The 16,126-nt window shown below is 44.7% G+C and overlaps 1 non-coding gene across 1 annotated transcript; it reads left to right on the top strand.

The window, feature by feature from the left end:
- Positions 1-16,037: 16,037 nt before the first annotated feature.
- trnap-ugg (transfer RNA proline (anticodon UGG)) lies at positions 16,038-16,126 on the top strand. The gene is given in 2 exon segments: positions 16,038-16,073; positions 16,091-16,126. It is a non-coding gene; the product is annotated as a tRNA-Pro (tRNA).

Raw genomic sequence — 16,126 nt, forward strand, 5'->3', positions numbered from 1 at the left:
GTGCGCAGCTTGGAGCGCTTTGATGACGTCGGCTGGCAGCTGCATTGTCAGGAATCACTTTGAATTTAATAAGCGTACAAAACAGAAAGGGGAGAGTATTCATTCATTTATCAATGACTTGTACAATCTCACGGAGGATTGTGAATACGGCAACTTAAGAGAAGAGCTGAATGGAGACAGGATTGTGTTCGGGGTATTAGACAACACCCTTTCAGATCATCTACAGTCCAGGGCTGATCTCACATTAACGAAAGAGTATCAATTGAGCAGCCAAGCAGAGGTTAGAAAGTTTAACCAATCTGTTGTCCGAGGGGACAGGGAGAGTCTGATCTCGAGAGTTGCAGACTCAATTGAATTTGTTAAGAAAGCAAAAGGAAAAATTAGTGGTAAAAGACAAGAAAGACGGGAAGAGAATCTAGTGGTAGCTGCAATCAATTGCAGTAGGTGTGGCCGAGAGAGACACAAGTGGGAAAACTGCCTCGCCAAAGAAGCTGAGTGTTTTTCTTGCAGAAAGATGGGACACTTTCAGTCAGTGTGTGGCAGTAAAATACCAGCACTGAATATAATTAAAGGGAGATCCCGAGAGAGAAAAAACATTAATGAAGTACAGGATATCCAAAGTGTGGAAATACATTTTTTAGGTGAAATCCAGGAAATAAAGTGAGAGTTGCTGAACGACAGAAATTCTGAAATATTTTAAGATAGAGGTAGATAGATTCTTGATAAACAAGGGGGTGAAAGGCTATCGGGGGCAGATGGGAATGTGGAGTTGAGGTTACAATCAGATCAGCCATGATCTTATTGAATGGTGGAGCAGGCTCGAGGGGCCGAGTGGTCTACTCCTGCTCCTAATTGGTATGTTTGTATGTAAGAAAACATGTTCCAGATACAATGAGAACTATCATTTGTTTGGAAATGGATTTGAAACCCCTTTTTTCAGAAGCTTATGGAGCTTTAATTTTTCTGCAATTCACAGACAAATCCTTGTGGAGTTGAGATTGACAGAAACAATGGGCTGGATTCTATAGAGCCCTCGATGTCGAGATCTGTGGTGGGGGTGGGGTGGGAGCCGCCTGAAGATGGCTCCGTATGAGGCCCGCCACGGACCTCAACGCCGACAGGGCCTGGCTCGATATTGCCAGCGACGGCGAGGCCTTGTGGGGGACCCCCACCGCTCGGCAACGGGACCACAAACCTGCATTAATTATTATCCCATCACTTCCTGATATCCCACTGTGATCTTCAGCCCAGTGGCCGGCATTGCCGTGCCTTCGGAGCCCCATCCGGGGAAATGAGGTGCAACACTGGTGGGGAGGGGGGAAAAGGTAAGTTTCTCAGTGCGGGGGAGGGGGGAAGGAGTCAAATTAATGTCATGGGTGTAGGGGATGGTGGGAAGGGTTATAATTTACAGTTTGTGCAGTTTTGGGCGGAAGGTCAGATGGTAAAGGTAGGTTTTGGGAGGTAAGGGCAAATAATTAATTTAACTGTTATTGGGGGGATGGGAGAGAGGCAAAAGCAATGTATTTATTTCAATTCATTTAATCTTCCTTTAAATATTTTCCAGTAGGACTAACAGCCCTTTAAAAATGGCTGACACTCCAGTACAGTACTAAGGCAGTGCTGCACTATCAGAAATGCTGTTTTTCAGGTGAGACAGAAAACTGAGGATCCCTCTGACCTCTCAGGTGGATGCTAAAGGTACCATGGCACTATTTCAGAGAATAGAAGGGGAATTATTTCTGGGATGCTGGTCATTGTTTAACCCTGAATCAACATCATTTAAAAACAGATTATCTTGTTTTTATCACATTGTTGTTTCTGGGAGCTTGCTGTGCGCACATTGGCCACCATGTTTCCTACATGACTACAGTGACTACACTTGGAAAGTCCTTCATTGGCTGTAAAAGACTTTGCAACGTCCTGTGGTCGTGAAATGCAAGTCTTGCTTTTTCCATTGTTATCAGTGTCATTGTGATCAAAAGATAGGATTCGTGAGCACAAAATTTCAATCAATTTTGATTAAAATAATGTAAAAGCATCTATATTCTTGCACTGTACTTAATAATCTCCATCTTCCTATCCTTACAGAGTGCAATGTCATCGACCCTGAAATTGATTCCAGAATCTCATAGAATCTTAGACTCATAGAAAGTTTAAGGCACAGAAAGAGGCCACTTGGCACTCAGACAATTTCAGCCCAGTTCTGATGAAAGGTCACAGACCACAAACGTTAACTCTGTTTCTCTCTCCACAGATGCTGCCAGACCTGCTGAGTATTTCCAGCATTTTCTGTTTTTATTTCAGATTTCCAGCATCTGCAGTATTTTGCTTCTGTGTTAATTTGAAAGTTAAAACTGAACCACCTGTTTACAATTCACACTGGCGTCTCCCATGAAATGATTCTGTATAATGTTGATGTAATGAATACAGACTCTGAGCACAGAGCTTCCTGTGCGGAATTGGGGATATGAAAACCAGCAGACTCTGCAGGAATTTCCACTGGGAGCACAAATTCACAAAATCTACCTTTTATATATCGATTCATTTTGATTGTCCTTCTGGAAAATTATTTTGCAACAATTTAAACATCAACCCACAGCTCCATGACTGGGTCAATTATGAGGTCATCCTCTGACAGGTCATGTGACAGCTGGAGCCACAAGACATCAGAACCAGATTTGTGACTGGATTAAAACCCGGAATCCTGTCACAATGGCTTTTCAAATAAAGCTGTTGCTGTTTGAAAACACAGCAGTTAAACTTTCTGCCTGACCATGAGGGGAGCTAGGGAGAAATTTACAAAACTAAATCCTTTTACAAAATAGTTCAAAAATCATTCACATCGAAATCATGTGAGGATTCATATGCAGTAGAGAAACAAGCAGAATACAGAAAGTACAGAGGAGAGCTGAAAAAGGAAATGAGATCAGCAAGAGAATGTATGAGAAAAGATTAGCAGGTCACATAACTGGGAACACTGAAGTCTTTTACCAACATATGGACAGTCAATGAAAGGGTGGGTCAATTAGGAGATCCTGTGGAGGCAGAGGGTGTGGCTGAGGCACTAATTAAGTATCACAAAATAAGCGGATGCTGCAAATGTCACAGTAAAGGAGGAGGAAGTGAAGAAATTGGACAGGATGAAAATAGATAAAGTGGAGACAATTACAAGGTTGGCAGCTCTCACAGTAGAAAAGTCACCCAGTTTGAATGGGCTGCATCCTGGGTTGCTGAGGGAAGTAAGGGTGGAAATATCAGAGACTCGAACCACAATCTTTCAATCCTCCTTAAATATGGGAATGTTGCCAGAGGACTGGAGGATGCAGGTAAGCTTGGGTAGTTCGATCTTAGTTTAATTTGACCATTTTTATAATGTATCCATTGCAATAACTAACAAGGTCAAGAAAGCCATTTTATAATTAACACATGACCAAAGGAGCCATTTTGTGTTCAGTACTAACGTGCCGTGTAGAGGACACCATTTGTGCTTAAACATTAGCACAACACGGGAAGAAACGGTTACCGTGGAATAAGCTCTCACTCAATTGGTGCAGAGTATGAGCGCCAGGGGTTACTTCTGACAGTTGAAGAGATCATCGCATCTCATTGATAGCTACCACCCACTCCAAGCTGGGTAGCCCCCAGTCAGTTAGGTGCTGTCCTGCCACGACCTGCTTGTTCAATGGGTGCTTGTAGCTTAGAGAGTCATCTCTCAACAGACGGATTGATAATCTATGCACCAAGAAAAACAAGCTCAACAAAGAAGACACCAGTCCTTCGCATCGCAAGCTGGAATGTGAGGACCATGTGTCCTGGCCTTACTGACACCCTTCTGCAGGTTGATGACACACACAAGACAGCTTTGATGGACAAAGAACTCACAAGACTCAATGTGGACATTGCTGTGCTGCAAGAAACTAGACTCGTTCAAAGTGGATCCCTCAAAGAGAAACACTACACCTTCTTCTGGCAGGGGAAAGCCCAAGAGGCAACTCGTGAGCATGGAGTGGTTTTCACAGTAAAAAACACGCCACTTGAGATGAGTGAACCACCCACAGTAGGCTCAGAGAGACTTCTTACTCTTCACTTGTCAACACGTGTGGGCCCAGTTAATCTCATGTGCATCTATGTCCCGACACTCACCTCCACCCCAGATGTCAAGGATCAATTCTATGTGACACTGGATACTGCCATCAGTAGAATTCCCAGCACTGAGGGACTGTACCTTCTAGGAGACTTCAACGCAAGCTTGGGTACTGACTACAGCTTGGCCAACGAGCATAGAGCACCAGGGGATTGGCAAGATGAATGAAAATGGACAGAGGTTGCTGGAGCTATGCTGTCACCATGGATTCTGTGTGATGAACAGCTACTTCCAGGTCAAGCTGTGCCACAGGGTGTCCTGGAGACATCTGAGATCACACCACTGGCACCAGCTAGACCTTATCATCACCAGACATACCACCCTCAGCAGTGTCCTCATCACTCGCAGCTACCACAGCGCTGACTGTGACACTGATCACTCCCTGGTGTGTAACAAGGTCAGGCTTCAGCCAAGGAAGCTTCATCCATCCAAGAAGAACGTCGTCCTCAGATCAACACTTGACGAACCACTGATCCAGAAAGGACCCAGGAGTTCCTCAACATCCTCGATCAGGCTCTTTCAGACAACAATGCTCAAGGTCTCAGTGTGGTGTCAAAGTGGAATCATCTGTTAACAAGCAGATGGAAAGGTGAGTGGAGCATTACCTTAAACTCGACATAACGGAGAATATTGTCATTGAAGTGGCTCTCACTGCCATTCCAGACTTCCCTGTCATGGAGGAGCTGGACAGTGACCCCACCATAGTGGAGCTCAACAAAGCCATTGACCATCTTGCCAGTGGTAAAGCCCCGGGAAATGATGGTATTCCACCTGGAATCATCAAAAGTGGAAAAGTGGCTCTACTGCAGCATCTCCATGAACTTCTGTGTCTCTGTTGGAAGGAAAGATCTGCACCTCAAAACATGCGTGATGCAAATATTGTCACCTTGTACAACAATAAGGGGGAATCGCAGTGACTGCAGCAATTAGCGAGGCATCTCCTTGCTAAGTATTGTGGGGAAGGTCTTTGCTCGCATTGCTCTGACCAGATTGCAGACCCTGGCATCACACATCTATCCTGAGTCTCAGTGCAGCTTCAGAGCTGTTAGATCGACAGTCGACATGATTGTCTCACTTCGGCAGTTACAGGAGAAGTACTGTGAACAGTACAGACCACTCTACATTGTCTTTACATATGAACATACGAATTAGGAGCAGGAGTGGGCCACTCGTCCCTTCGAGCCTGCTTCACCATTCAATAAGCTCATGGCTGAACTGATTACTCCACATTTCCATCTATCTCCGATAACCTTTCACCCCCTTGCAGATAAAGAATCCATCCATCGCTCCCTTAAAAATATTCAAAGACTCTGCTTCCACCGCCTTTTGAGGAAGAAAATTCCAAAGACTCACGACCCTCTGAGGGGCAAATAGCTCCTCATCTCTGTCTTAAATGGGTGACCCCTTATTTTTAAACAGTGACCCCTAGCTCTAGATTCTCCCACAAGGGGAAACATCCTTTCCACATCCACCCTGTCAAAACCCCTCAGGATCTTGTATGTTTCAATCATGTCGCCTCTTTCTCTTCTAAACTCTAGTGGATACAAACCTAGCCTGTCCAATCTTTCCTCGTAAGACAGCCCACCCATTCCATGTATTAGTCCAGTAAACCTTCTCTGTACTACCTCCAATGCATTTACATCCTTCCATAAATAAGGAGACCAGTACTGTACTCAGTACTGCAGAAGTGGTCTCACCAATGCCCTATCTCGCTGAAGCATAACCTCCCTACTATTGTATTCAATTCCCCTGGCGATAAATGATAACATTCTATTCGCTTTCCTAATTACGTGCTGTACCTGCAGACTAACCTTTTGCGATTCGTGCACTAGGACACCCAGATCCCTCTGCATCTCAGATCTCTGCAATCTCTCACCATTTAGAGAATATGCTTTTTTATTCTTCCTGCCAAAGTGGACAATTTCCCACTTTCCCACATTATACTCCATTTGCCCGGTCTTTGCCCATTCACTTAACCTATCTATATCCCTTTGTAGCCCCCTTATGTCCTCTTCACAACCTACTTTCCGACCTATCTTTGTCATCAGCAAATTTAGCAACCATACTTTTGGTCCCTTCATCAAAGTCATTTCGAGAATTGAAGAAGGTTGAGGCCCCAGCACAGATCCTTGTGACACACCACTCGTTACTTCTTGCCAACCAGAAAATGACCCATTTATGCTGACTCTCTGTTTCCTGTTCGCTAGCCAATCTTCTATCCATGCCAATGTGTTACCCCTGACACCATGTGCTTTTATTTTCTGCAATAACCTTTGATATGTCACCTTATCCTTCTGGAAATCGAAATACAATACATCCACCGGTTCCCCTTTATCCACAGCACATGTAACTCCCTCAAAGAACTCCAATAAATTGGTTAAACATGATTTCCCTTTCACAAAACCATGTTGACTCTGCATGATTACCTTAATTTTTTCTAAATGCCCTGCTATAACATCTTCAGTAATCGCTCCGAACATTTTCCCTAAGACAGATGTTAAGCTAACTGGCCTGTCGTTTCCTGCTTTCTGTCTCCCTCCCTTTTTGAATAAATGAATTACATTCGCTACTTTCCAATCTAACAGAACCTTCCCGAAGCGAGGGAATTTTGGAAAATTAAAACCAGCGCATCAACTATCTCACTAGCCACTTCAGGACCTGGCGACTTGTCAGCCCGCAGCTCCAACAATTTGTTTAGTGCCACTTCCCTGGTGATTGTAATTTTCTTGTGTTCCTCCCTCCCTTCCATTTCCTGACTTGCAGCTAATACTGGGATGTTATTTGTATCCTCAATAGTGAAGACCAATCCAAAGTATCTGTTCAATTCATCTGTCATCTCTTAATTATCCATTATTAATTCCCCAGACACACTTTCCATAGGACCAACACTCACTTTGTTAACTCTTTTCTTTTAAAAATAATCGAAACTCTTACTAGTTGTCTTTATATTTCTTGCTAGCTTTCTCTCGTACTCTAATTTTACCTTCCTTTTCAATCTTTTAGTCATTCTTTGCTGTTTTTTATATTCTGTCCAATCTTCTGACCTGCCTCCCATCTTTGCACAATTATAGGCTTTTTCTTTAAGTTTGATAGTATCTTTAACTGTTTTCATTAAACATGATGGTGAGTCCCACCTTTGGAATTTTTCTTTCTCGTTGAAATGTATCTATTCTGTGTATTCTGAAATTTTCCTTAAATGTCTGCCACTGCATCTCTATTGACTTATCCCTTACCCTTATTTGCCAGTTCACTTTAGCTAGCTCTGCTTTCATGCCCTTAGAATTGCCCTTATTTAAGTTTAAAATACTAGTCTGGGACCCACTCTTCTCTCCCTCAAACTGAATGTAAAATTCAACCATATTATGATCGCTGCTACTTTGGGGCACCTTAACTATGAGGTCATTAATTAATCCTATCTCGTTGGACAATGCCAGGTCTAGTATAGCCTGCTCTCAGGTTGGCTCCAGAACTTATTTTTCCAAGAAATTATCCCAAAAACATTCCAGGTACTCCTCATCTAGGCTACCTCTGCCCATCAGAATTTTCCAGTCGATATGGAGATCAAAATCCCCCATAATTATTGCTGTACATTTCTGACAAGCTGCCATTATTTCTTTTTTTATACCCCATCCTACAGTGTGGTTAATGTTAGGTGGCCTGTACACCACTCCCACTAGTGACTTCTTGCCTGTATTATTTCTCATCTCAACTCAAACTGCTTCTTCATCGTGATCTCCTGAACTTAGGTCATCCCTCTCTATTGCGCTAATACCATCATTAATTAACAGAGTTACCCCACCACCTTTTCCAAGCTTCCTGTCCTTCCTAAATGCCATGTAACCTCCAATATTCACATCCCAATCTCTGTCGCCCTGCAGCCATGTCTCTGTAATGACTATCAGATCGTACTTATTTATTCTATTTGTGCTCTCAGTTCATCTGTTTTGTTTCGAAAGCTCCATGCATTCAGATACAGAGCATTTAGTTTTGTCCTTTTATTATTTTTGTAACCTCTAGCCTTATCTGTTGATTTACTCTTAGATTTGTCTGCTCTGTCCCTTCCTGTCACAGTCTGTTTATCATTTCCCATATTTATACCTTTCTCTCTTGCCTTGCCTCTCCTCCTAGATTCACCATATCTTCCCAAATTTGATCCCTTGCCCCCACTATTCAGTTTAAAACCGTCTCTAGTTCCCTAGTTATGTGGCTCGCGAGAACACCGGCACCAGCACGGTTCAGGTGCAGACCGTCCCAACGTTACAGCCACCACTTTCCCCAGTACTGGTGCCAATGCCCCACGAACCAGAACCCACTACTACCACACCAGTCTTTGAGCCACGCTGTAATTTTTCTAATCTTATTTGTCCTATGCCAATTTGCACATGGCTCAGGTAATAATCCAGAGATGATTACCTTTGAGGTTCTCCTACTTAATTTGGTGCCTAGTTCCTCATACTGACTATGCAGAACCTCTGTCCTTGTCCTGCCTATGTCGTTGGTACCGACATGGACCACGAAGACTGCATCCTCCCCCTCCCATTGTATGTTTCTCTCCAGCCCTGAGCAGACGTCCTGGCACCGTCAAGCAACGCAGCCGTCTGGGCTCTTGCTCTTTGCTGCAGAGAACAGTGTCAATCCACCTTACTATACTGTCCCCTACTACCACTACATTCCATTTTTCTCACTCTTTGAGCCGCAAACACTTTTTTTTTATTTCCAAAATATACTTTATTCATAAAAATCTGTAAAAATTACATTCCAAACATTTCAAAACAGCATCAAGTCAAAGAATACAGACAGTGCAAAGGTGATCAGTTACCTTCTGTACAATCATGAGTTGCCTCACAACCCTTCCATTTCATTGTCATGCCATATACATTTTTACATTTACAGCACGCAAAAATTCTCCGATACAGTTCGAGGGGTTTCCCATGGATCCAACCCCTCAGTTCAGCTTGGTGGGGGGACCTTACACTGTGGTCTTTCCCCATTGAGCCTTTGCTGCGGCTGCCCCAAGCTTTAGTGCGTCCCTCAGCACGTAGTCCTGGACCTTGGAATGTGCCAGTCTGCAACATTCGGTGGTGGACAACTCTTTTCGCTGGAAGACCAGCAAGTTTCGGGCAGACCAAAGGGCGTCTTTCACCGAATTGATAGTCCTCCAGCAGCAGTTGATGTTTGTCTCGGTGTGCGTCCCTGGGAACAGCCCGTAGAGCACAGACTCCTGTGTTACAGAGCTGCTTGGGATGAACCTCGACAAAAACCACTGCATCACTTTCCACAACTACTTTGCGAAGACACATTCCAGGAGGAGGTGGGCGACCGTCTCTTCCCCGCCACAGCCACCGCGGGGGCATTGTGCGGAGGGGGCGAGACTTCGGGTGTGCATGAAGGATCTGACGGGGAGGGCCCTTCTCACCACCAGCCAAGCTACGTCTTGGTGCTTGTTTGAAAGTTCTGGTGATGAGGCATTCTGCCAGATGACTTTGACGGTCTGCTCGGGGAACCATCCGAAAGGATCCACCGTCTCCTTTTCCTGTAGGGCCTTGAGGACATTCCATGCAGACCACTGCCTGATGGACCGGTGGTCAAAGGTGTTTTCCCCCAGAAACTGTTCCATGAAGGATAGGTGGTACGGCACGGCCCAACTGCATGGAGCGTTCCGTGGCAATGTGACCAGGCCCATCCTTCGCAACACCGGGGACAGATAGAACCTCAGCACGTAGTGACACTTGGAGTTTGCGTACTGGAGGTCGACACACAGCTTGATGCAGCCACACACGAAGGTGGTCATCAGGATGAGGGCCACGTTGGGTACATTTTTCCCGCCCTTGTCCAGAGATTTGAACATCGTGTCCCTCCGGACCCGGTCCATTTTAGATCCCCAGATGAAGCGGAAAATGGCTCGGGTGACTGCCACGGCGCAGGAGTGGGGTATGGGCCAGACCTGCGCCACGTACAGCAACAACGTGAGCGCCTCGCACCTGATGACCAGGTTCTTACCCACAATGGAGAGAGATCGCTGCCCCCACATGCCCAACTTTTGTCGTACCTTGGATACTCGCTCCTCCCATGTTTTGGTGCACGCCCCGGCCCTTACAAACCATATCCCCAGCACCTTCAGGTAATCTGACCTGACGGTGAAGGGGACAAAGGATCGGTCAGCCCAGTTCCCAAAGAACATGGCCTCGCTCTTGCCATGGTTAACTTTGGCTCCCGAGGCCAGTTCGAACTGGTCGCAGATGCTCATCAGTCTGCGCACGGACAGCGGATCCGAGCAGAAGATGGCGACGTCATCCATGTACAGGGAGATTTTAACCTGAGTGCCTCCGCTGCCTGGGATTGTCACCCCTCTTATGCTCGCATCCTTCCTAATAGACTCAGCAAAGGGTTCAATACAGCAAACAAACAAGACCGGGGAGAGAGGACAGCCCTGTCTGACTCCAGATTTGATCGGGAAACTTTCCGATTCCCACCCGTTGATTGAGACTGTGCTACTGATGTTTTTGTAGAGCAGTTGGATCCAATTGCAGATTCCCTCCCCAAACCCCATTTTGGAAAGCACGTCCATCATGTAGGTGTGCGATATCTTGTCAAAAGTCTTCTCCTGGTCCAGGCTGATGAGGCAGGTGTCCACCCTCCTGTCCCGTACGTAGGCGATCGTATGCCTGAGTAGCGCGAGACTATCAGAGATCTTCCTGTCGGGTACAGTCCAGGTCTGATCGGGGTGAATCACCAACTCCAGAGCAGATTTGACTCGACTGGCTATGACTTTGGACAGAATCTTGTCGTCAACATTAAGCAGTGAGATGGGCCGCCAATTTCTGATTTCTGCCCTCTCCCCCTTCTGCAAACACTTACTGCAGATGTGTTTGCCCTGCATCACACTGGCATCCAGGAGTTCCCACATGCTGCAGCTGTGACACATCACCTGTCCTGTCATCCTTAACGTGTTTCAATTAACTACTTCATTATTTTATTCAATTGTTTATTTTATTGTATATTTTATTAAGCTTACTACTAGTTTGTTTACTATTTTAAACATTAGGACTAAAATGGACCTTAATCACTTACCAGATACTCATCAAACATGTAGCTTCTTCCAAATCAATCAACTACCAGACAGCTCCTTCCACTGCACCGAAGCAAGAACCAAATCCTGTAAACTCACCCCAGCGGCTCTCTGTTTCCCTGCTCTCACTCTCCATTGTGATGTCACTCCTTGATTTTTTTGCCCCAGCTCCGCTCCTGCCGTGCTCCTCTCTCTCTGAGTCGGTGCTTTTGACACACTTGTGAACTTTCTGTTCTGTTGTGCTCTTCTGTCTCTGGTCCAAAAATCTGACTCCAGTGGAATTTGAACTTTCAACCTTTGAATGCTTTCTTTTCATTATTTAGAAGTCCAACATGCTATCTATTGCGCCACACAGACTTTGATCGACATCACCAAGGCCTTTGATCTCGTCAGCAGAGACGGACTCTTCAAACTGCGATGGAACACAGGCTGCCCTCCTGAACTCTTGGGCATCATCTCTTCTTTCCACGAGAACATGCACAGTTCCATCAGTTACAATGGAGCAACATCAGACACTTTCAAGATCAGCAGTGGGGTAAAGCAGGGCTGCGCGCTGGCGCCAACTCTCTTGGGAGCAGAGGAACATAGGAGTAGGCCATTCAGCCCGTCGAGCCTGTTCTGCCATTCAATTCGATCATGGCTGATCATCTACCTCAACGCCCCTTTCCCGTGCTATCCCCATATCCCTTGATGTCATGAGTATCAAGATTTCTAACAATTTCTGTCTTGAACATGCTCAATGATTGAACTGCCACAGCTCTCTGGGGTAGAGAATTCCAATGATTCACCACCGTCTGAGTGTAGAAATTCAACCCTATCTCAGTTTTAAATGGCCTACTCCTTATTCTGAGACTTGGTCCCCTGATTTTAGACTCACCAACCAGGGCAAACATCCTGCCAACATCCACACTGGCACGCCCTGTAATAGTTTTATCAGTTTCAATGAGATCACCTCTCATTCTTCGAAACTTTAAGGAATACAGGCCCAGTTTCCTCATAAGACAATCCCACCTTCCCAGGGATTAGTCTGGTGACCCTCTGTTTCACTCCCTCTATGGCAAGTATATCCTCCCTTAGATGAAGAGACCAAACTATGCACAATACTCCAGCGCGGTTTCACCAAGGCTCTATACAATTGCAACAAGACATCTTTACTCCTGTACTCATGACCCCTCGTGTGAAGGCCAACATACCATTTGCCTTCCTAATTCATTGCTGCACCTGCATGTGAGCTTTTAGTGTCTCAGGAACAAGGGCACCCAGGTCCCTTTGGACATCGACAATTTCCAAACTCTCACAATTTAAGAAATACTCTGACTTTCTGTTTATTCTACCAAAGTGGAGAACTTCACACTTATTCACATTATATTCCATCTGCCATGTTCTTTCTCATTCACTTAGCTGCTCCAGGTTCCCTGGAAGCCTCTCTGCATCCTCCTCACAACTCACACTTCACCGAGCTTTGTGTCATCTGCAAACTTGGAAATATTACATTTAATCCCTACATCCAAATCATTTATTTCGGTTGTTAACAGCTGTGGCTCCAACACTGATCCTTGCAGTACCCCAATAGTAACAGCCTGCCATCCTGAGGAGGACCTGTTATTCCTGCTCTCAGTTTTCGGTCTGTTAACCAACTTTCAATCCATATCAGTATATTCTCCCCAATTCTATGTGCTCTAATTTTGTTTACTCACCTCCTGTGTGGGACATTACCAAAGCATCCACTGGTTCTCCTTTATCTGTTCTACAGGTAACATCCTCAAAAAACTCAACGGGTTTTTTCAAACCTGTTTTCCTTTTCATAAATTTATGTTGACTCTGCCCAATCATATCATTATTTTCTAACTGTCCAGTTATCACATCCTTTATAATTGGTGTATTCGTCTCCATGCTGCTATTGTACACTTTCAGTGACTCAGATGGGGGTGTTCACCTGTATATCAGAGCTGACGACAAGCTGTTCATCTTGGCAAGACGTAGAGACTTGGACGTCGAGACTCCAATTTCCATCAACATTGACAACCTCACTTTGGAGGTTGTCAACAGCTTCACATACCTTGGATCAGCAATCACCAGCAATCTGTCCCTTGATGCTGAAATCAGCACCAGGATTGCCAATGCTGCAGCTGTCATGTCAAAGTTGAGAAGACGGGTGTGAACCGACAGCAAACTGACCGAAAATACAAAGCTCCACGTGTACCAGGCTTGTGTTCTCAGCACCCTCCTTTACAGTAGAGAAGCATCAACAACTTATACAAGCCAAGAAAAGCAGCTGAACAGCTTCCACCTCCACTGCCTCAGATGGATATTGGACAGCTCCTGGCAGGACAGAGTGCCGAATGAGGAAGTACACCAGCGTGCAGGGATCCACAGCATGTTTGCCCTCTTGAATCAGAGGCGGCTCTGTTGACTGGGCCAAATGAATGACAGTCACATTGCCAAATACATGCTCTTTGGTGAGCTTGCTATAAGCACAAGACCAACAGGTCAGGGAAAAAATCAAGTCATTTGGAGAGGTTTGAGTTAATTAAGGAGAGTGGGCATGGTTTTATAAATGGAAGTTCATGCTTGATGAATCTAACTGCATTTTTTGATAAACTATCTGAGAAAGTTGATGAAGGGAATGCAGTGGATGTTGTTTATATGGATTTTACAAAAGCATTTTATAAAGTACCACAGAAAAGGGTGGTTAACAAAATTGAGGTTCATGCATTAGGAGGGTCAGTGTCCATTTGGATAGGAAATTGGTTTAAGGACAGAAAATAGCGAGTCATATGAAATGGTTCTTGGTCAGACTGGAGGATAGTCAACAGTGGTGTTCCCCAAGGGTCAGTGCTAGAACCATTGCTTTTTTTTTGCTACAGATTAATGACTTGGATCTTGGAATATCGAGTAGAATCTCAAAATATGCCGATGACACCAAACTTGGAGGAGTGGCAAACAGTGAGGATGATATGAACTGCCTGAAACAGGATAGTTATCGGCTAGTAGGATGGGCAGACAGGTGGCAGATGGAATTTAATAGTGACAAGTGTGAGGTGATGCATTTTAGCAGAAGAAATAGGGAGAGGCAATATATACTCAATGCTACAGTTCTGAAGAGTGTGCTGGAATAGAGGGACCTGGAGTACATGTCCATCATTCTTTGAAGTTGGCAAGACATATTGCGAGAGTGGTTAGCAAAGCATGTGGGATCTTGGGCTTTATAAATAGAGACATTGAGTACAAAAGCAGGGTTGTTATGCTGAACTCTGGTTAGGCCCCAATTGGAGTGTTGCATCCAGATCTGCTCACCAATCTTTAGAAAGGATGTGCGGATTCTTGAGAGGATGCAGAGGAGATTTACCAGAATAGTTCCAGGGATGGAGGGTTTTAGTTTCAAGGTTAAGTTAGAAAAACAGGGTTTTTTTCTGCCTGTATCAAAGGAGATTGAGGGGAGAATGGATAGAGGTGTCGAAGGCTCTGACAGTTTTAGATAAGTTGGCAAGGAAAAATTGTTCCCATTAACTATTGGTACAAGGACTAGGGGATTCAAATTGAAGGTTTTGGACAAGAGATGCAGGGGGAATGTGCGGAAGAGCTTTTTTACACAGTGATTGGTAATGATCTGTAACTCGCTGCCCCCGAGGGTGGAGGAAGTGGAGACAATCGTTGGTTACAAAAGGAATTTCGATGGGGCATTTGAAGGAAATAAATTTACAGGGCTAGGGGGATCGAGCAGACGAGTGGGACTGACTGGATCGCTCCATGGAGAGCTGGCCTGTACTCGATGGGGCGAATGGCCTCCTTCGATACCACAAATGACCCAATGACTCGATGAGTCTATGTCACTCTCAGAATCAAGACAACAGAGTGACAGATTTAACACAACATTATAACATATGTTTGGTTTGACAAATTCAATAATAACTCGTCTCCACTCCTAGTATTTCTAAATCCCACACATTCACTATAATGTGAACAATTATTTCCTGTTGTGTCTCTCTCACATTTGTAAACTTCACTGTATTGGAGTGAGGTGACATCTACTGGCGGGAAGCAAGAACTGCAATCAAGCAGCAGAAACTCCACAGTCTGTCAGGGTTAAAGAAACATTGCAATATGAGGAAATAGTGAAGGGGTTTGATCGGGTTGATGGAAACATGATTCCACTTGTGGTATCATATGAAGCAAGGGCCGGAAATATAAAATTGTCATTAATAAAAGAAATGAGGAATTCATGAAAAATGCATTTGCTTCGAGAATGGTTATCGAGATATACAGCACTGATATAGGCCCTTTGGCCCACTGAGTCTGCACTGACCATCAACCACCCATTTATACTAATCCTATGTTGACCCAGAATTCCCTACCACATCCCCACATTTCTCCTATCACCTACCCTAGGGCCAATTTACAACAGTCAATTTATCTATCAACCCACAAGTCTTTCGTTGTGGGAGGAAACCAGAGTACCTTGTGGAAGCCCACATAAACAACTTGCAAACTCCACACAGGCAGTATACAGAACTGAATCGGGGTCATTGAAGTTGTGAATCTACAGTGCTCACCACTGCACCACCCTGAGAATGTGGATCGAGTAAAAAGTGAGATTGGATGGACAGAAGCAGTCTGAAAAGATGGCTCAAACAAAAGGTGAAAACCCTGAAATGTTAACTCTGTTTCTCTCTCCACAGATGCTGTCAGAGGTGCTGAGTATTTCCAGCACTTTCTGTTTTTATTTCAGCTTTGTAGGATATTGTTTTGATCTGAAAAAAATGCATGATCGGCTGTGGGTGCCAGTGAAATTCCACAGGAGTGAATAAAAACCATGCCGACGGTGGCTCGTTGGTCTAGGGGTATGATTCTCGCTTTGGGTATATAAGTGATTAATATGTGAGAGGTCCTGGGTTCAAATCCCAGACGAGCCC

This window comes from Heterodontus francisci, unplaced genomic scaffold (genome assembly GCF_036365525.1).
Source record: "Heterodontus francisci isolate sHetFra1 unplaced genomic scaffold, sHetFra1.hap1 HAP1_SCAFFOLD_59, whole genome shotgun sequence".
Classification (NCBI taxonomy): Eukaryota; Metazoa; Chordata; class Chondrichthyes; order Heterodontiformes; family Heterodontidae; genus Heterodontus; species Heterodontus francisci.